The 19,330-nt window shown below is 37.8% G+C and overlaps 1 protein-coding gene across 5 annotated transcripts in view; it reads left to right on the forward strand.

The window, feature by feature from the left end:
* NAV3 (neuron navigator 3) overlaps window positions 1-19,330 on the forward strand; it is a 509,706-nt gene that overhangs the window by 100,795 nt on the left and 389,581 nt on the right. The gene's annotated exons all lie outside the window — the stretch shown is intronic.

The following is a 19,330-nucleotide window of genomic DNA, read 5'->3' on the forward strand; positions in this document are numbered from 1 at the left end:
AACATCTAAATATCCTTTATTTGTGTTTTGAGGGGTGTACTGGCTTGTACAGAGGACTGTCAGGTTGCAGTGTAGATAAATGACTGTTATCCTGTTATTTTAGACACAGAACTATAATTAAGCACTTCAATATTGGGCTACTTAACAGGAGGAGAATAAAAAAACCCTGAGAATCTGTGAGAATTTTTTATTCCACTCTGCTTTCCTATGTACAAGCCCGTTTTCAGATTTAAATTTTGCTGGCAGTTTAACTTTCTCTCCTTGCCTGATCCTTTCTGCATGGGTCTCTTTATCTGCTTTGGTTAATATGAAAGCAGTTTTTTCCTGTCTTGTAGTTTTCTTAAAAAGCCTTGGTGGGGTTAAGTCTGTCTTTGCCAAAATCAATCTGTGTGATTTACTCGGTTGCTCTATTTTTAGATTTCTTCCTGCTCTGTGGGAGATGCAACAAGCAGAACCCTCATTTCTATGCAGAATCATAAATTCTGTAGCATTTCTAGTGCATATGTTCCAAGTCAGTCAGAACAGGGAAATTGTACCTTTGCCTGCTACATCCAAGCTTAAAGTTGGGCTCAGCAGGATGCAGACATATGCTTTTCTTATTTCCCCTGGCTGCGTTTGGATATCAGTGCTGGATGAAGACAACCAGCTTCAGAGTCTGAGAATTGTGGGGGCTTGGTTGTCCTCTGGCACTTCCCTCAGAACTGAGGCTACCTTGGAGAGGTGTTTTAAGTTCTTTGGATCCTGTGAAGGCCAGAAATTATTGATGTGTAGAAGGACTTGCAAACTTTGACAGGGAAGAATTGAAATGCCCCAGAGACTTGAGAAGTAACAGGGCTCTGAAATGTGGACAAAGTGTTTTGTGTGATTAGGTATTTGTAAGTCTCTGCAAATCTCGTTCTCCCTGTAAATGAATGTCTTAAGTAGCCTGAGGTGATGAATAGGAGCATGGATAAGATTTCCATGCATAGAGTGGATTTGTCCATGATTTACTGAACGCTGCTGAAATTCTCCAAAAGTAGACTTAGCATTTTATTGTGCAGCCCTTAGCCCAGGAAATCATGGTCTTGACTAGAATCTCACGGCAGTACTACAGAAAAAAAAACCAAAAACAAAAACAAAAACTCTTAACCAAAACAGCATTGTAGTCGATGCTTTCCAGACCACTGGAGAAAATGTTATCCCAGAATGAAGTAGAGAAATCCTGGTGATTTCAGTAGAAGCCATTTCTTGTCAATGCCATTGATAATTGCAGACTTACAGCTTCTTTGAATCAAGCTGTGTAGATACAGTTTTAACCAGAATTTATTGGAAATGCTTTCATCCAGGCACCTGTAAGACTGTTGAACAGCAAATCATTTTTTGGTTCTTACTGTAGCAGATAAAATGAATAGCCACTTATGCTTACAGAGTGTTAATCATTCTTGAACCTGTGAGCTGTAGGAGTAAGTTTTAAAGGCCCAAACAATTAAGAGTTAGCATTCATATCTGTGAAACATCCTTCATATCTGAAGTCCTTCACAAACTTGAATACTAGCTGGATCTGCCCGTGGGTTTGGTTTTCTCAGCCAGAGTTATCCTTTAGAAGTGAAATGCTGTGTAATTCAGCTCCTGAATTCTAGAATACAGTTGTTCTTCACAAATATCATATAACTTGTTCCTAAGGGAATTCCTGAAAGCTTGTGCCATGAAAAAGTATACCATGTAGGTTCATATTTCAAGCGCTTTTGGAAACCTTTTAGAAGTATCTGATGGCATGAATTCACAACTGCTGGTATATGTTTTTGTGGTGTCACTAGACCTCGGTTATGTCCTGGTAAGTCTTCAGTGCTTACTGTTATGATGCTCTTGTATCTTTTCTATTATTAACAATCTAGCCTGTATAAATTATGATAATTGGAGAGAGAAGGCTAGGTTTGGTTTTGCTGGTATTGGAGTGATACAGCTTTTGTTGGCACCTGCCTTCTTCTAGTTAGACGGACTATAGACTTTTTTTTGCTTCTCTTTCATACAGCCAACCTAAATAACAATAGTAATGTTTTCTAGAAGCAGATGGTAATTCTGTAATTTTTTGAGAAAGTAGAGTTTCTTTGGCGCTCCATATGATATTTTGTTTTTGGGAAATCTATAAAATGTGCTCAAAGAGAATCAGAAATATTTCTGTGATCTTTTTTTCTCATATTTTCTTTTTTGTTGATTGTTTCATTTGGAAGATAGCTCTGTAGCGGTTTAAGTGCAGTTGTTTTCTTACTATGCTGCTTCATGGTTCTGTTTCAGTTTAAAATCTGAGCTGAAGGAAGAGCTGTGTTTTTGTCAGTCTCCCTGTGTTAATTCAAACAACTGTTCAGAGATGCAGTTCCACAGCACAAAAGGCATTGGGCATTCTGGTGGAAAGGCTGAATAAGCAAACCTGAATGTGTCTGCAGTAGTAATTGTGATCAATTTCTGTGCCTGCTAAGATGACAGAGGTTAGATTAGCATTGGGTTCTGCCACAAATCGTGGCTTTGCAACAGGGCTTAGTAATATGTGTGTCTGCCTGTCTGTCTGTCACACTGTTTGATAGATGTCAGGCTCTTGCATAATCTTTTTGTTGAATAAATAGGGCACTTGAAAATGTGTCAGAGAGAATAGTCACTCCACAGACAGGCAGAGTGATTGACTTGGTGATTTATCAGCCTCTGCTGTTATTATTAGACTGTGGTTTGCCCTACATATACATGCTTTTACTATCAAAATACATTCTATTGTTGTAATTCATATGCAATTAAAGTTGAGTGATTTAGTAATATCCTCATACAGGAGCTGTTTTCCTTTCCTCCTCCAAAAATGGAACCTTTTGAACTAGATTGAAACTGGTTTTTTACATATAGCCGTGCTTTGTGTTCACTTGAACACATGCTTAGTTTTCGAGAAATTTCTGTTTGCAGATGTCACAAAGCTTCACTCCTGTGAAAGGTATTTTGTTGGCTACAAAGTCCACTGACGATTGGTTGCTTAAGGCCCTTTTCACGTTCTTTTTTTTAAGCTTCATTGCAGATCAATTCATAAAACTGACAGAGTAACAAACCTTTAGCTTCTAATTATAGTTCTATCAACCAAAGGGTTATTTTTGAGAAGAATAGAATGCAAGTGATGGGCCCTATTTTGTACAGAGCCACCATTACATGCAAAATTTTATTTGTGCAATTGTAGTGCTTGTATATTTGTGTATCTACTTACATGTCCATACAGAAACAGATCAGTTGCATTTTCTGATTTATAAAAAATACATAGCTCCACCGTGAATCATATTTTAGGGATGAAGTTCATTTGCATTAGGCTTAATTTTCGTTCATTTGCCTACCATTATCATTGTAATTTCCTGAAAATTACAGTTTAGTCAAGAGGGACTTCAGGATGAATAATAGAGGGTGCATGAATGCAGCATGTATGTTACTGTTCCAGCCATCTGCTATAGGTTTATCCTGGGTGTTTCCACTCTGATTGAATCAGTACTGTCAACTTTGTGATCCCATCCAGTCTCTGACTACAGAAGTGTAGAGAGAAACTCTGCTTTTGCACACGTCTATGCTTTTCAGGGTTAGATAGCTTTGTCTGGTGTCCAGTGGTACACCAGTCTGAGCTCCAAGGTTGCCCTATGCCTTTCTTTCAGTGTGGACACTTTCTCATAAATAAGCTTTTAAAATTTCAGTCATGATTTATCTTCTTGGAAAGAAACTGCTTGTCATTCAGAAAAATAAATTTCTTGATATAATAGAAGAGAAACAGACTTTGAATTCTCTGCTTGTGTCAGGACACAGCAGGAAACTGCTATCTGTTCTGCTCCTTGGATGGTGGGATGTAACATCTTGGAGCTGGACAAAGTATGGAATTGCTTATGAATGCCACGTTTGCTGCAGTAGGTGCATACATTTTTTGCAAGGAATTGTTACAAGGGAGCACTTTGGTTAGTGACATTATGTCCACAGATTTTTTTTTTTTTTTTTTTTTTTTTTTTTGCTCTGCTAGGAGTTTTGCAGAAAATAAACTTGCACATCAGATTTCAGGTGAAAGCCTGATCTCCTGCCAACAACTTCCATCCCTTAAGAGGGCAGGAGGAGATTCAACCATAATAGCATTATTCTGAAGGATAAAGGGGAAGTCCTTCAAAACCAAGAAGCTTCTTATTATACCTAAAAGTATATAAAATAGCAAATATTTAATCTCAGATTCCAAAAGTATGTAATTCTGTTTGGGATTGTAAACTCATCTCTAAAGTTAGTTGTGTAGCTGCCATGTACTTAGAAGTTGGTTATTTTCCTGTCACATTCACTGAGAATTGGTCTTTGTAATTTTTTTTCTTTAGTCTAGCAAATGTTTAGATGTAACAAGCACAATGAAGCTGACTTCACAAATCACATTAGTATAGCATTTAGCCAATGATTACTGTTATGGATTTCCCCATTTTTTGCTGTGTAGCATTTACTCATTTCTTCTTGTCAAGTCTCTTCTTTTCCCCCAGATTTTTCATATTTTCCTAATTTAGTTAAATGTTTTCTAAATCACATAATGGAATTCTGTTGTAATAGAAAATTATCATCTTGATTAAAATACCTGATTAAGTTATGTTCTTGGTCTTCCACTGTGTCTAATTTTTCACTTCTAGAATGAAATTTTCATTAATTTATAGATCTACTTTTGACATATTAACACTTCTTTCGCCTGTGATGCAGAAGCTGAAGGTAATAACAACTGTGAGAGCAAACACATATTTTGCAGTGAAATTTAATATTTTATATCTTTCAGTTTAAAAAAAAATCCCAAATAATGTATTTTTTATCTATATGGAAAGAAGATGTGTTTCAACTTCTTAATTTTCACTGTATGGTTTGACAGTTGGGGATTGGTTTATTTTTATTTTCATGATAAAAGCAAGCTCAAATGAAGTTTTCTTGAAGCTGGCTATTTTTGGTTCTATACAAATCCTTGCTGCTTCTAGTAAATATGCAATCTATTACAAATATATGCTATAATAAAAAATGTCTATGATAAAGAATAATTGCAAATCTAGGTGGCCAAGAAAGCATTGAGTCAAGAAAGAAACAACTTTTCAAAACTTGAAACAAAAGCATACCAAAACAATTATCAGATCTATGCTGGAAGACTCACGAAATTGCTCAGATTCAAATTTGTTAACGTAAGATTCTCACTCTTTTGTAAAATTCAGCTTACTTTAATTGCTTTTGTCCAAGTTCTTGTTCATTTATGTGGTTTTTCATGTAGTGCAGCACTTATTAGAACTGTCTGGATTCAGATATTCTTCAGGTGAAGTAACACATCAAGAACTGCTGAGCCATGTTAAGAGTAACTGATTCTCATGATAATGAAATTATTTTTTTTTTCCTGTGCTCTCAAATGAGAGCACTAGTTTAGCTCGGGGAAAGCAGCATTAGTGTAAGCATAGAGCTAAATGCTATTATAAGATTCAGGAACTTTTAACTTATTTCCTAATAAGAAGAATATTTTTAATCAGCAGAAATACATGCTGAGATATGCATGTGTGACTTCTCTTTAGCCCACTTTCTTTATTTTTGCCTTAAGGGTTCCTAAGAAGTGTTCTTCCATTTCATGCAGACTAAACATTTCTTTGCAGCAACACCTTTTCTATGCAAAAACCTTTCTCTGTCTGCCTCCTTAGCAACATTTTTTTTCAAATGTAAATATATAAATAAAGAAAGCCTAAGTGTAAAATAAGACAAAGTCTCAGAAAAATTATTAATGCCAGATATATCCCTAAAGCAATATGAAGGTAGAGAAACCAAGTAGGATCTGTAATCCATCTGGCGAGGAGTTGTATTCCTTGCTTTAGCCTAGCTCCTGGATGGTCTGTTCAAGTTCCTGCAAACTCTAGACCAGAAAAGACCCTGGTCTTAGCTCAGGTTGCGCTGGTGACAGCAGGAGCACCTCATAAGCACTGTCTTCCTCATCAGCTTCAGTCTTGTACTCTATTGTCACACATTTCTCAGTGAATTGTCACACTGAATCTCAGTACACTGTTTTGTTCTGCAGGTGCAGATTAAAAGCTGGAAAAACTGTTGCACAACTGTTAGGTGGTGTGGGAGTCTGCACTGCTGCTCTAGGCTTTACAAAAGAACTTGGGAGAGACATCTCTTCCTTGAGACTGCAGCAATGAGATTGTTAGCACTTCTTTCTCATGATTATTTGAGAACAGTGAATGTTTTAAAGCACCTGTCATGCAGTGGGGCATTATAAGATATACAAAATGCAGAAGAAGGTGGAAATTTTTTTGTGCCCTTATTTTCAGCTGGTTGTTGGGCCAGTTACTTTTCATGTCCTGTATCCCATGTGAACTCTAAAAGGAGTCCTCCCAAAGCACCAATTATCATTTCTCTTTCCTACAAATACATGTGTAAACATGCAGTGTAGTGACTTTTTTTTTTTTTTTTTGAATGGCAGCAGTCACTTGTGACAGTAATTGCTGCTTATGGTTTCTTATAAAAGTATAAGAAGCCTTTTATATGCCTAATTATATAGAACTATAACATTGAAAAGTGTGGTTTTTTCAAATTGTAGCTTGGAGCTGATGTGTCTAATTGGTGGGGAAATACAGTAATAGCTAAAAATGTGTTATTAATAGATCTGAGGATCTGTAAAGACATTCCTTCAAACAAATAATTTTCTGTTGGGAATTTTGTTTTCCCTTTTGTTGTTGGATTCTTCCTTAGTAGAGATCATGTGAAAATGTGCTGGCTTACCCTGGAATGAGAACAGCTCTGAGTACATAAATGCAGTTTTGTGCTTAGCCGAAAATAAAGGAGCTAAGCATTATTCTCAGATGGTTCACTGCATGATTAATAAGATTTTTTAAGTACTGATATCTTGAAAGAATATAAACAGATACTCTTCTTCATTGGAGCTATGGAGCATCATCCAGCCAGTGTGTTATGAGCAGTAAATGAGTAACCTTTTTGCTAGCCTGTAGGATAATGCTATTGTTTACATGTTTGTGATTTATTGCACGCTTCTTGATTCCTGAGTAAGCTGTCACAGGCTGCTCTGTGCCTGTTAAATGAATATATGCTATGAAAAGACACAACTCTATCCTGGTAACATGACTTCATTGTTACCGGTAATTTTCTGAATGTTTCTGGCAATACAGAGCTGTCTTTTTCTCAATTTTTATTTAATAAGCTTTTCATACTTTCTCCCATTGGAACTAGTGAACTAGTGAAGAATGAATTGTTCTATGGAACTAGTGAAGAATGAATTGTTCTATGATGATAGTCTGAAATATATAAATATTTGGGATACTACATCACATCTGACTTTCCTACAAAATAATTTTGTTTAATTTTATCATATGTCCATAGTGGAGATGAGGGAGGAGAAGGAGGGAGGGAAACTGTCCAAACTGAAATGCAAGTCTCTGTGTAGGCTTTTAATTAATTTCCCAAGAGAATGATATTGCAGAAAGGATGGAAGAGAAATGCTGCTAATGGCCCTATTTGTGACACAGGGGAATATAGTGATGAACTTATAACCTGCAAACAAAATGGTGGCCTTTTGCTGGGGTTGAACTACTTTTTGGGAGCTATAATCAAGATCCAAATTGACAAATCCTTCTGATTCCTGCCTGGGGCTGGATACTCTATCCAAAGAGCAGATTGACTCCATAGTCAGAGCAGCTACTAGCCAAGCAATAGATATTTTGCACATCACAAGAAGAGACTCCATGATTTATCAGTGTAGTCATAGGACTGGTGCTGGCAGCAGAGAGCAGTCCTTAGATGCCCTCGTGGGGAGAATGAAGTGAAGACAGTCTTGGACATGTAGGGTTGTGTCAGGTAAACTGTTGAACTGCTGCCTTGCTGCCTGTGGTCATGTGGCAGGGTTTGATTTTCTGTTTTTCTGTTCGTTTTGGAACTTTTACCATTGCAGGAATAAAAATGTTGAAATAACTTGATTCAGCTTTGCGCATAACTGCACTTAAGGCTATGAGTCATGTGTCAGGACTAAACAATACCAGTCCTTCAGGCTCTGGGTTGTGCGTTGTGCTACTTAATTTTTCATCTCTGTAAATATTTCAGTCACTTCATGCTAAATGGCTGTTTTCCCTTCTTCCTGTGACCTTAGCATTTATAATAGAATTAAGTTTTCCAGGATGGTTTTGTTAAATTGATCTAGATGTTAGAGTCTCCGGGATGTTTATCTTCAGCAGGCTCTTTGAGAAAACACCATTTGTTGAAGTGTCTAATACTAACTGCTTTGAGAAGAGTAATTGGTAATATTAGGAGTCTCCAAGGAGGAAAGATATAAATATGCTGTAATCCAGGTTGGCACATGGGCTTCTGAAGGACAGAAGCTATGGGGAGGGTATGGAAAGACACATCAGTGTGAGCAGCTCACTGCCCATAGAGTCTGGGAGGTACAGGATAGATATGTAGGCTCTTGTGCGGCAGAGCTTAAGCTGAACTTTGAAGGTGTTTCTGATAAGGCTTATCACCAACTGAAAACAAAGTAATTTTGCATATTTTCCTAAAGAAAGTTTTCATCAGTATCAACATAAAAATATCTGATGTGAAAATATATCAGGTGCTGAAGGAAAGTTTCATCTTTTTCTATGGGTATTTGTTTCTGGAATAATCTTTCTGCTGAGATGGACTCTAGTCCTGTTTTCAGACACAAATGAGGATCATAAGTAGCTCTACCAGATGTGTGGCGTTTTTCTGTTTCCTGAAGCATGAGGAGACTGATAGAACATCACTGACTAACTGCAGATGTGCTGTGGCAGTAGCACTGTGTGCTTGGGTGGTGTACAGATCCCATCTCATTGTGTAGTGGCAATAGCAGTGTAGAGATGTGAGAAGAAATTTGTGTGCTTCAAAATGATCAGTCCAGTGCTAAGATAATGTATCTTATGACCTGTTACTACACTGGTATAAAGCCTTTCAAGCAGTAACTCAAACTAAAAAACCAATGGGCAAAGATTTTGGTGTTTTTCTTCTGAGCTTTTCTTGACAGGTAACCTGTCCTCAGCTATGTGCATTGGCAAAGGCAAATAGAGTGATGAGTCTTTACCTATGTTAGGCCTTTAAAAATACATGTGTATGGGTGTTCTGCAAGCATAGCTGCATGATGAAAATAAAATGGCTTACAAGAGAGTTGGATGGCATTAGAGACTTAGAGGATCAAGTCTCTACTCTTGCTGGAAAAGTAATCAATTCTGTACAGGTGAACAGGCCATGGTGATGAAATGATGCAGATATATTGAGCAGAGGACAGAATGGGAAAAACTTGTTTCCCAAGGGTGGACTGCAACTCATGAAGTCAGGGTTGAGTAGTTTTGCATGCAGCAATAAACAAGACTGTCCAACCATCCTAATAGTGTGTTTCTCACCTTTTCTGAAGCAGCAATATTTCAGAATGAAGCAAATTATATTTAATACATACATTCAATGAATTTATGTGTAGCATGTGTTCCTTAATTTGTTATAGAAGATACTAATCAAAAAATAACAGTTTTGCAATATATTTAATTCTCTTCATATGTTTTGGTGCAATCACTACTTCACTGTCAGAAGCTGTATTATCTCATCTTCCTGTCAGTGTATTGTGTTTCATTTGGCCAATTTAGGATGCCAACTCTTCTGCCAGTTCTCTTTGTTTTTGTTACATGTGAAAATGTAATAATACAGAGAGAGGGTGTTGTTAATTAACAGTCTTTTTCAAGGTGACCTATAGAATCTATATTTGAAGTAAGCCTACTGCTCGTAGATGTATTAATTAAGTTTTTTAAATCTAATTCTGGTAACTCTTGCTTCAGTTACAACTCAGACTATTGGTTTTCTGCTAGGAAGATCTGTATAATAGCTCAGCAAATCAGCAAATCAGATCAGTTGCATCTGTTTCTGCTGGTATGGATGCTTGTTTGCTTCCTTCCTTGTGAAGTTTCTGATGTACTGAAGTTTTATTTAGCAGTCTGCTTTGATGTACTTCCTTCAGCATTCTATTAGATACTGAAAACTTTCTGATCTTAAACAGCTTGTCTTATGTATTTTCACTACAGAATATGCCAAAATAATCCAATGGAAGTATATTTACATTTATACTACCTTATTTATGAAGTCAGAGATTAGTGGGTTTTAGGCTTCATTTTTTCGTGTTTTAGTAATTGAAAATATTGAATCGAATATTCTCAGCCGCCAATAGTCAGTTTACTCATCACTAAGTCATCATAATTTGTCTCCTAAAGAATCAAATTACCAAGAGACCTCTACCTGAAATAAATGTTATGGATGTAGAGCATTAGTGTCACTTACCATAGTAAGTTGCAAGTCCAATTCTACTCTGCTTTCCAGAGATGGGAATATGGTAAAGATAAAACAATTGAGTTGAAAAGAAGATGCTTAGGGGAGACCCTATCACTCTCTACAGCTCCCTGTAAGGAGGTTGTAAGCAGGCCAGTCTCTTCTCCCAGGCAACCAGCAAGAGGACAAGAGCACATAGACTTAAGCTGCACCAGTGGAGGTTTAGGTTGGACATCAGTAAAGAAGTTCTTCGCACAAAGAGTGGTATTAGAATGGGCTGCCCAGGGAGGTGGTGGAATCACCATCCCTGAAGGTGTTTAAGGAAAGACTGGATGTGGTACTCAGCACCATGGTCTAGTTGACAATATTGTATAAGTTCAGAGGTTGGACTAAATGATCTCAAAGGTCTCTTCCAACCTAGTTGATTCTGTGACCAGTTGCCAATATATGAACCTTTCAGAAAAGCAATTTTCTGAGGTTTTAGTAATACATTTCCAACAGCTTTTTGATTTCCCTTTTCTTACTCATTTTCCTGCAAATATTACGTTATAAAAATAGTCTGATATTTGATGGTCTGGTTGGAGTGCAGGAGTGCATAACACAGATTTTGTCTTTGTGGCTGACTTTCAGGAGGTAGAAGTGGAATATGAACCTCCTAATTCTAGCTCTACAGTTTGCATATTTCATCATCAAAGGGCAGATTGAAAGTCAACAGGCTTTATGGAAGAAGGCATAATAAATGTGCTATAGCACTATCAGTGATGACTCTGGAGATTTTGATGAGGAGGGGGGTAATTTCTCTCTCAGTAATTCCTAACAGAATAGAATGAAGTTGCATTCTCCTTAAGCAGAATTGTGATAAAATATAGGCATTCAAAAATTTGTTGAGTTAGAAAACCCTACAAAACCAACAGCAACAAAAACTCCAACACCATAGGAGTGTGAGTTTTATGAATTTCTAATCCTGTGTATTAGAAATATGGCATGGTAATGAAAGGAATTTATAGAATAGAAAGAAGCTGTAAATGAAGGTGATGGATAGGCACTTAGTGTGTTGTTTCATTTGTTTTGTTTTCATGGCTCATGAGAAAATTATGGAGACAGTTGGAGTCATCTGATCCTGCATTTTAGTATTGTAGTATAGTGTGGTAGAAACAGGTTAGGTTTACCCTGGAGGGTAAAGCCATAGAAGCTAAGGTTGATTAGGCTGGGAACAGATTAGCTGGTTCACACATTCATGAAATAAATTGCATTTTCTGAAGAGATCTTTAAATGGAGCAAGTGTAAGGGAGTGTTGGTGGCAAAGCAGGGGAAGGCTAGGCTGAGATGAAACCAAAGAAGTGGGCACATTGAAGTAAAAAAAATGTGTATGTGTGCATATTTATTTAGCTGCTGATTTCTAGATTTGGAAGCCTGTTTTCAGATTGTGAATGAAGTTTCATTGGGTTGTATTCCTTTTTGCTAAATTTTGATGTTGAAGAAATAGAAGGAAGGTAGCATGACATCCAGTTGGTGAACTACTTTATATGCATAGATTTATTGTTTCTTGATGTGATTGAATGCAGCAATACTGAGATAGCAAAATAACGATGCTATCTTGATCCCAAACCCACTGAGCTAAACAGGGAAGAAAACAGAATGATGACTTCTTGGTCAGGCCAGAAAACTGCCCCTTGTAAGCTTGAAACCCAGATGTTTTCCCACTGACCTCGGGCTAATAGATCTGTCACTGCAATATCTCGGCTCCAATTACAGGGCTTGTTGGAGGTATTATTGCTCTGTTTCTACTGTGTGTGTTATTATCTTATGTCAATTGTAGTGTAATCCCCATCCTCGTGCACAGTCTAGTACACCACATCACTATGTGATGTGGGTTAATTGAAGGGAAAGGAAGTCCTGTGAATCAGTGGTAACAGGCATTAACAGATTATAATGTGTTATTGGCTCCTCATTATACAAGCTTTGAAATCTGGAGAAAATTTCCTTTCAGAGGTGGGGGGCTGGGAAGAAGGATCTGCATTTCATATCAGCTGCCATATCAAGCTACCCTCAGGCTACCTTATTTGCCCTTCTTCCTCCACCCCCCCTGCATTTTTCCCCCTTTTTTTTGGGTTGGATATCTTTTTGTCTTAAAAGCTGGTTAATTACTTTTTGTGATGTAGCACTGTTAATTTTTGCCTTCTGGAATAGTTTGAATGCAATACGTGTTAAAAAAGGCAATGAGAGCTTGGTTTTATTTTGGGTAAGAGCGCTTGCTCTTGGGGGAGGCTAAAGAAAAGACATCCTGTAAAAGAATTACGATTCATCAGTTTTAGTGACTGACATGTATCTTAATAACCCTTTGCTCTAATTGGCATTTTAATTAAAGATGACATTTTAATTGGTTATTTTACCAATTTAGCTCGGTTATTAGCATCAGCTACTTCTTTCATTAAAGATAATTTATCTATGCCATCTCCATATCCATACTAGATATTTTAAAACACTATTTTGCTGTTCTGACAAAACTGAAATCCTTTTTTCTTGCTTCTCTAATGCACTTCCTAGTGCTTGACCTGGGACCTGCAGTGTTTGCATTGAAAAAAAGTGGAATAAATGTATCATAAATAGTGCAGATGAGCAATAAAAATATCTCAATAGCAAATAACTATAAATCATTTATCATTTAGTCTTTAAAATGGAAACCAACTGTGCGATATTACTTATAGCTTACCTGCCAGTTGTTGTCTGGCTATGCATTTTTCAGGCATTTAGAAATATAGTCTCGTAATTGTTTCCTTCACTATTTTTACTCCATTCTGGTTTTGTGTATGATCTTAATTTCATATTTTGAATTTTACATGAAGGTCAATAGAAAACATACTCTTAAGTCTGAGATATAGTAATAGGATATCCTTCTAGAAAGTAGGAGAGTGCAAAATATTCACAGGGAACAAAAAAACCCCATAAGTACTGCCCAGAAACTTCAAGAGACACCCAGATAACGAAATAAAGCCAGGGCGGGGCAAAGGTATGTGCTTAATAGGGTTTAGTAATATTGAGATTTTCATTTCTCTTTGAAAAAAGACCCTTGGGTTGATTAGGAAAGCTAGAAGCTTCAAAGAGGCCCACAGGAGCTCAGCTGGGGCCTTGAATAGGCTTTGAAAATTCAAGCTTAAGAAAATTTACCCTCAGTAGCTTTAGGTTCTCCATTATTATATTTTGCTTTTAAGTAGCTGTCATGTTGTTGTCACCCCATTGTGCCACAGAGGACAGAAGTGTGGATGAAATGATTGTCTATTCTTTAAGTATGCCTTTTGAGGGCTAATTAATATTAAGCACTTGAAAATTGTCTGGCAAAAGGGCACAATAAAGATGGAATATATGAGAAAAAGTTTTTTATCATGAAATCAGCAGACTATCTTTAAATACCTGTGCAAGAGAACTAAGAGCTCCTCTGATGTGCCAGATTGACAATGTTGCCTGATCCTGTTCCCAGAGAACTTATGCACCCTGGGCAGCAGTAGGGCAAATTATTCCACCTCTGTGCCTGCCTGTCATAAACTGGTTGCCTCCTGGCTTTGCTAAAGATGACATTTAGTACCTGCTTTTGTGATCATAGCTTTTTTTTACTAGGGGCAGTTGCCTGCTGTGAACAGGATGGAGACTTTCTTCTTCTCCATTTCATTTTTCATTCTGTGTTAATGAAGGACATAGTGTTAAATGGTTTAGCTAGCACAACAACAATTTTTATATAAAGGAAAGAGAGCTCACTGAACAAGGTGGTGAAATGTGAATCTCATGGTCATTGTCATTAATTCTTTCCCTGTTTCATGTGGAGATAGGAAATTGTGTTCTTGTAAGTGTGAATGGCTGCTAAGATGCTTCTTAGCCTGATTGTAGGAGCTGGACCACAAAGTGGTTTGCTTATAAAATGTTAGCATTGTTTTGATTGTTTTATTTTGGAAAACATGATGCACAGAAATGTTACTATAAGTACTGACTGAAAACAATTTCAGATCATAAATAATAATATGGGTCTCTGCATTTTGACTGTGCTATTGCTACTAACATCTGTTGTAAACTGCACAGATAACCTATCTTTGTTACTAGTCCAATTTTTGTGAATCAGTCATGAAAACTGGCTATGTTTATTTGTTTCAACTCATTTTATTAAGGAGTAAGTATAAAAAAGGGGTGTGGGGGGGATGTATTACATTGTTCCTTTGCTCCTAGAAATCAGTAGCATGTTCAAGGTAAACAAGTATGTTCATAATACTGAGACCTTACAAGCTTAACCAGATTTTAAAAATTGTTTTAAACATGACTTTTTAGAAAAATATTTGTGAAGAACAAATTGCTTTTTTGACTTATCAGAAGAGATCCTGATATTGTTCTCAGTGATGGTTTCTGTATGTATTAATTCAGATATATTTAAAGCAGAACGTAATTGTTCCAGTTGAAGGTATGGATGTTTAGTGTGTGTGTCCAGCGCTGTAATGGAGTGCTAATAAAACTTGCTGATCTAAGAGCAATAAGTTCATCTAGACTGTAAATTTGAACTTACTGAGAAGTTGTGCATAGAAATATCTAGCTAAGACAGCTAGCTGAGGCTTTTTTTGTTATTATTTGTGTACAATATAGCTGAGTATATGTTTTATTGCTTACAAATCTTACTTGCCCACCCCTATCTCAAACTGTTATGGAGCCCATAGCTTTTTACTTGCTTCAGTTACATTGAATGACCAGGTCATGAATTTTCATGATGATTCTTGTGCAAAAGACTGTGTTCTGCTTCCTATTATCTAGGAACGTTGTGTGTGTAAATGCTTTGTTGCTGAGTTAGACTGGTTTGCTTTCTGCTGTTTTGGAGAAAGCTTAGTCAAATGCTTCTGTAACCCCTAATGTTTCACAGCTTTCCCCGTTATTTCTGTACTCAAGGGTTCTATGTTAGAGATCCACTTTCAGTCAGAGGATGTCTGTGCAGAATAGTTTTACAGCCGATCGATACTGCTCCTAATGTGGCAGGATAAAGCTGTGTGTTCCCTTTCACTCCAGGGGACTGCCTTTACTGCCTGTGCAGCTCCCCACTGCCTGCCAAGACCAGACTTGGCTTGCTGATGTAGTGGTATGGGGAACTAGGCAGTGGGCTGTAAAGGCTAAAAGGCACAAATTAAACAGAGGTATTCTCAATTTGTGTTATGAGAAGTACAGAGAAGTCTCTTTGTCTGAACTGCAGTATCTAAGCTAGCTTGGTAGGCTGCATGGTAATGCTAGTCTCTGATGACAGCAGGCATCCAACATGCTGAGGATTTAACACTCTCAGGCAAGTGCTTTCCTCTGTGTATCTGTTTCTGGTAAGGATGAGCTGTCACCATTTGACATATGTGGAGAATAGAGGTCTCCTGAGATAAAGCTTCATTATACTTCGTGAAGAGCCATTAAATTTCTATCTCTGCAATATCATCCCATCTTTGGTTAAAGACATTGTTTTCTGAGCTTTTTCTTCTGAAAAAGAAGAAGGCTTCATCCTAGCCTCTACTTGTATGATGCTATTTTTTTTTTTAAATCTACAAACAGCAAGAATGTAGGAATATATAAGTAGTAATAATTCAGTGTTTTCACAGAATCACTACTTTGGAAGAGACCTTGAAGGTCATTGAGTCCAACCCATGCCCTAACACCTAAACTAAACCATAGCACCGAGTGCCACATCCAGTCTTCTTTTAAACACATCCAGGGATGGTGACTCAATCATCTCCCCAGGCAGATCATGCTAGAAATTTATCACTCCTTCTATAAAAAACCTTTTCCTAGTACCCAACCTATATTTCCCTTGGCACAACTTAGACTGCGTCCTCTGGTTCTGTCAGCTGCTGCCTGGTGAAAGAGACCAACCCCACCTGACTACAACCACCTTTCATGGAGTTGTAGGGAGCGATAAGGTCACCCCTGATTCTCCTTTTCTCCAGGCTGAAGAATCCCTGCTCCCGCAGTGATTCCTCACAGGGTTTGTGTTCCAAGCCCCTCACCAGCCTTGTTGCCCTCCTCTGGATGCGCTCAAGCATCTCAGTGTCCTTCCCAAACTGAGGGGCCCAGAACTGGACACAGCACTCCAGGTGTGGCCTCATCAGTGCCGAGTACAGGGGAAGAATGATCTCCCTGGTCCTGCTGGCCACACTATTCCTGATACAGACCAGGATGCCATTGGCCTTCTTGGCCACCAGTGCACACTGCTGGCTCATGTTCAGCTGGCTGCCAACCAGTACCCCCAGGTCCCTTTCTACCTGGGCACTGTCCAGCCACACCAACTCTAGCCTATAACATTGCATGGGGTTATTGTGGTGAAAATGCAGCACTCTGCACTTGGATTTATTAAACTTCATCTTACTGGCCTCTGCCCATCCATCTAGCCATTCCAGGTCTCCCTGCAGAGCCCTTCTCCCTTCCAGTATATTGACACATGTTCCTGGCTTGGTGTCGTCTGCAAATTTGTAATTAAAGACCCAATGCCCTAAATCTATATCATCAATAAAAATATTGAACAGGACTGGCTCCAGCACAGACCCCTGAGGGACACCACTGGTGACTGGCTACCAGCTGGATGCAGCACCATTAACCACTACTCTCTTGACCCAGCCATCCAGCCAGTTCCTCACCCAGCAAAGAGTGCTCCTGTCCAAGCCTTGGGCTGCCAGCTTTTCTAGGAGTGTGCTGTGGGAGACAGTGTCAAAGGCCTCGCTGAAGTCCAGGTACACAACATCCACAGCCTTTCCTGCATCCACCAGGCCGGTCACTGGTCATAAAAGGAGATCAGGTCAGTCAAACACGACCTACCCCTCCTAAACCCATGCTGGCTGGGTCTGATACCCTGGACATCCTGTAAGTGCTAAAAGTGTGATGACACTCAGTATAAACTGTTCCATTACCTGGGTACTGAGGTCAGGATAACTGACCTATAATTGCCAGGATCCTCCTTCCCACCCTTATTTTGAATGGGCGTCACATTGGCCACCTTCCAGTCCTCTGGAACCTCACCAGTGAGCCAAGACTGTTGCTAAATGATGGAGAGCAGCTTTGCAAGCTCATCTGCCAGCTCCCTCATCACCCTGGGATGGATCCCATCTGGTCTCATGGATTTATGAACATCCAAAACATTTTCATGCAGAATATCACAGTGACATGATGAAAAATCATACATTCTTATTGCATCACCTAGACAAGGTTCATATCACATTCCTTTGTATAAATTTGTGGGATTTGGGAAGCTGTGCTCTATTTTTAAAAACAAATCAATATTGTGCCAGTATTTCAATGTGGTTGCTATATTATCCAGTAATAACTGTAACAATCTTTATTTTGGTTGAGACTGTTTAGGCTGGTTCCTCTAAATTACTAAAAGAAAAATTTGGGTTTAGTTTTGGGAAAGTAATTGAGGTACATTATAAGATGTACCAAGATTTTGAATCTATCTGAAATTTGTGTGCATGGTATTTAATAGCAGTCATTGAATTTGTATGCAAATTTACATTGAGTGTGTAAAAAAGAGTGTGGAGTATTTTTCTGCATAAAACCAATATTCTGTGTATGTTGGCTGTATTTTTAGATGCAGTAATATGTTCAGGATTACTCTTTTACTTTGAAATATTATTAGCTGTCAAAAATTAATAGGGCAGGGATATTTTTTTCAGGTGAAACCTCTTATAATTTGTACACAAATATATAATGCAATTAATTGCAGAAAGTTCTTCAGGTAGATACTATTTTTGTGGTAGAGTACATAATACATTTTCCAGAACTGTTTCAGTCATCTTTTTGCCAGTCTGTGCATCTGGTGAACAAAATAATTAAATTTCAGTTTTTAATTTCAGAAACCAGATTTTCTTAAAAATACAGCTGCTAAATTTCTTTGAGTTTTTTCCATACCTGATTTCTGATTATGTAAGGCTAATGGTAAATTTGGCTTGTTACACATATGAGATGCAGACTTTATCCAACTAAATACTGTTCAAGCTCCAGGTGTGTTTTATCACATGAAGCATTGTGCTTATTTTGTTATTGTGGGTGATCTCTGACCTTCGCATTTCTTTATCTTGAATGATACAGATTCTGTCTGTTGATTACCAAGAGTGTCTGGGAGGCTGACAATATTTAGATGTAAATACAGCAGTGCAAGCAGTGCATATTTGTGGTCTAATTCAGCAGTGTGTTTCTGACATGAATCACATTTTAATAATTGGAAGGGCAAATTACAAGACAGCTGTCTCAGCAGAGAAAATAAGAATTGTTTGCATTGATAATTAGCATTTCTTTTTTCTTTGATTATTGCCCGTTTCAAATAGAGTTAATTTTTTGGCACTTCTTGAAGGGCTGGAACATGTGTTTGTTTAAAAAGAGGAATAGAACTTCTGGTAGCTCACCTCAGCTGAGTTGTAGATCAGTGTTGCCATCAGTTTTAACTACTAAACTGTTCTTTTCTCAACATAAATGTTTTATTTAGATTTCCCACCCCATTCCATCAGGGTGGGAGGGAGAGAGAAAGGGAGGTTGAGCAGAGAAAGGGAGGTTGAGCAAACAGCTGTACGATGCTCCATTTTCAGCTGGTCTTAAAATCACAACATAGATCCTGTAGTTAACTTGGATGAAGGTGGATTAATAACCAGAAACTCACTGTTAGCTTTTAGGCTCTGAGGAAAGTTTGATATTAAATATATGCTATTAAAAATTGCTTTTATTATAAACATAATATATGAGAAACAAAATCATAAGTACTACAGACAATGTAATTCATGCAGTAAATAGTAGAAGATATTACAAATGGTATTACAAAACATGTTGCAAACCGAGCCTTTGATTCAAATGTCTCTATTCCTACTGTATGACAAAGAATCACAGAATCTCTAAATATAAGCACAGGATATGGGTGAGGAGGGAACTTGTAGCTAGGTCAGGGATCCATGTTACTCATATCTAAGGAGTGGTATTGACACAGGTAGAACTCATAAGATTGTCCCAATTATTGTTATTTTTTCAGGGCGAGTAACTT

Source organism: Motacilla alba, chromosome 1A, assembly GCF_015832195.1.
Source record: "Motacilla alba alba isolate MOTALB_02 chromosome 1A, Motacilla_alba_V1.0_pri, whole genome shotgun sequence".
Lineage (NCBI taxonomy): Eukaryota > Metazoa > Chordata > Aves > Passeriformes > Motacillidae > Motacilla > Motacilla alba.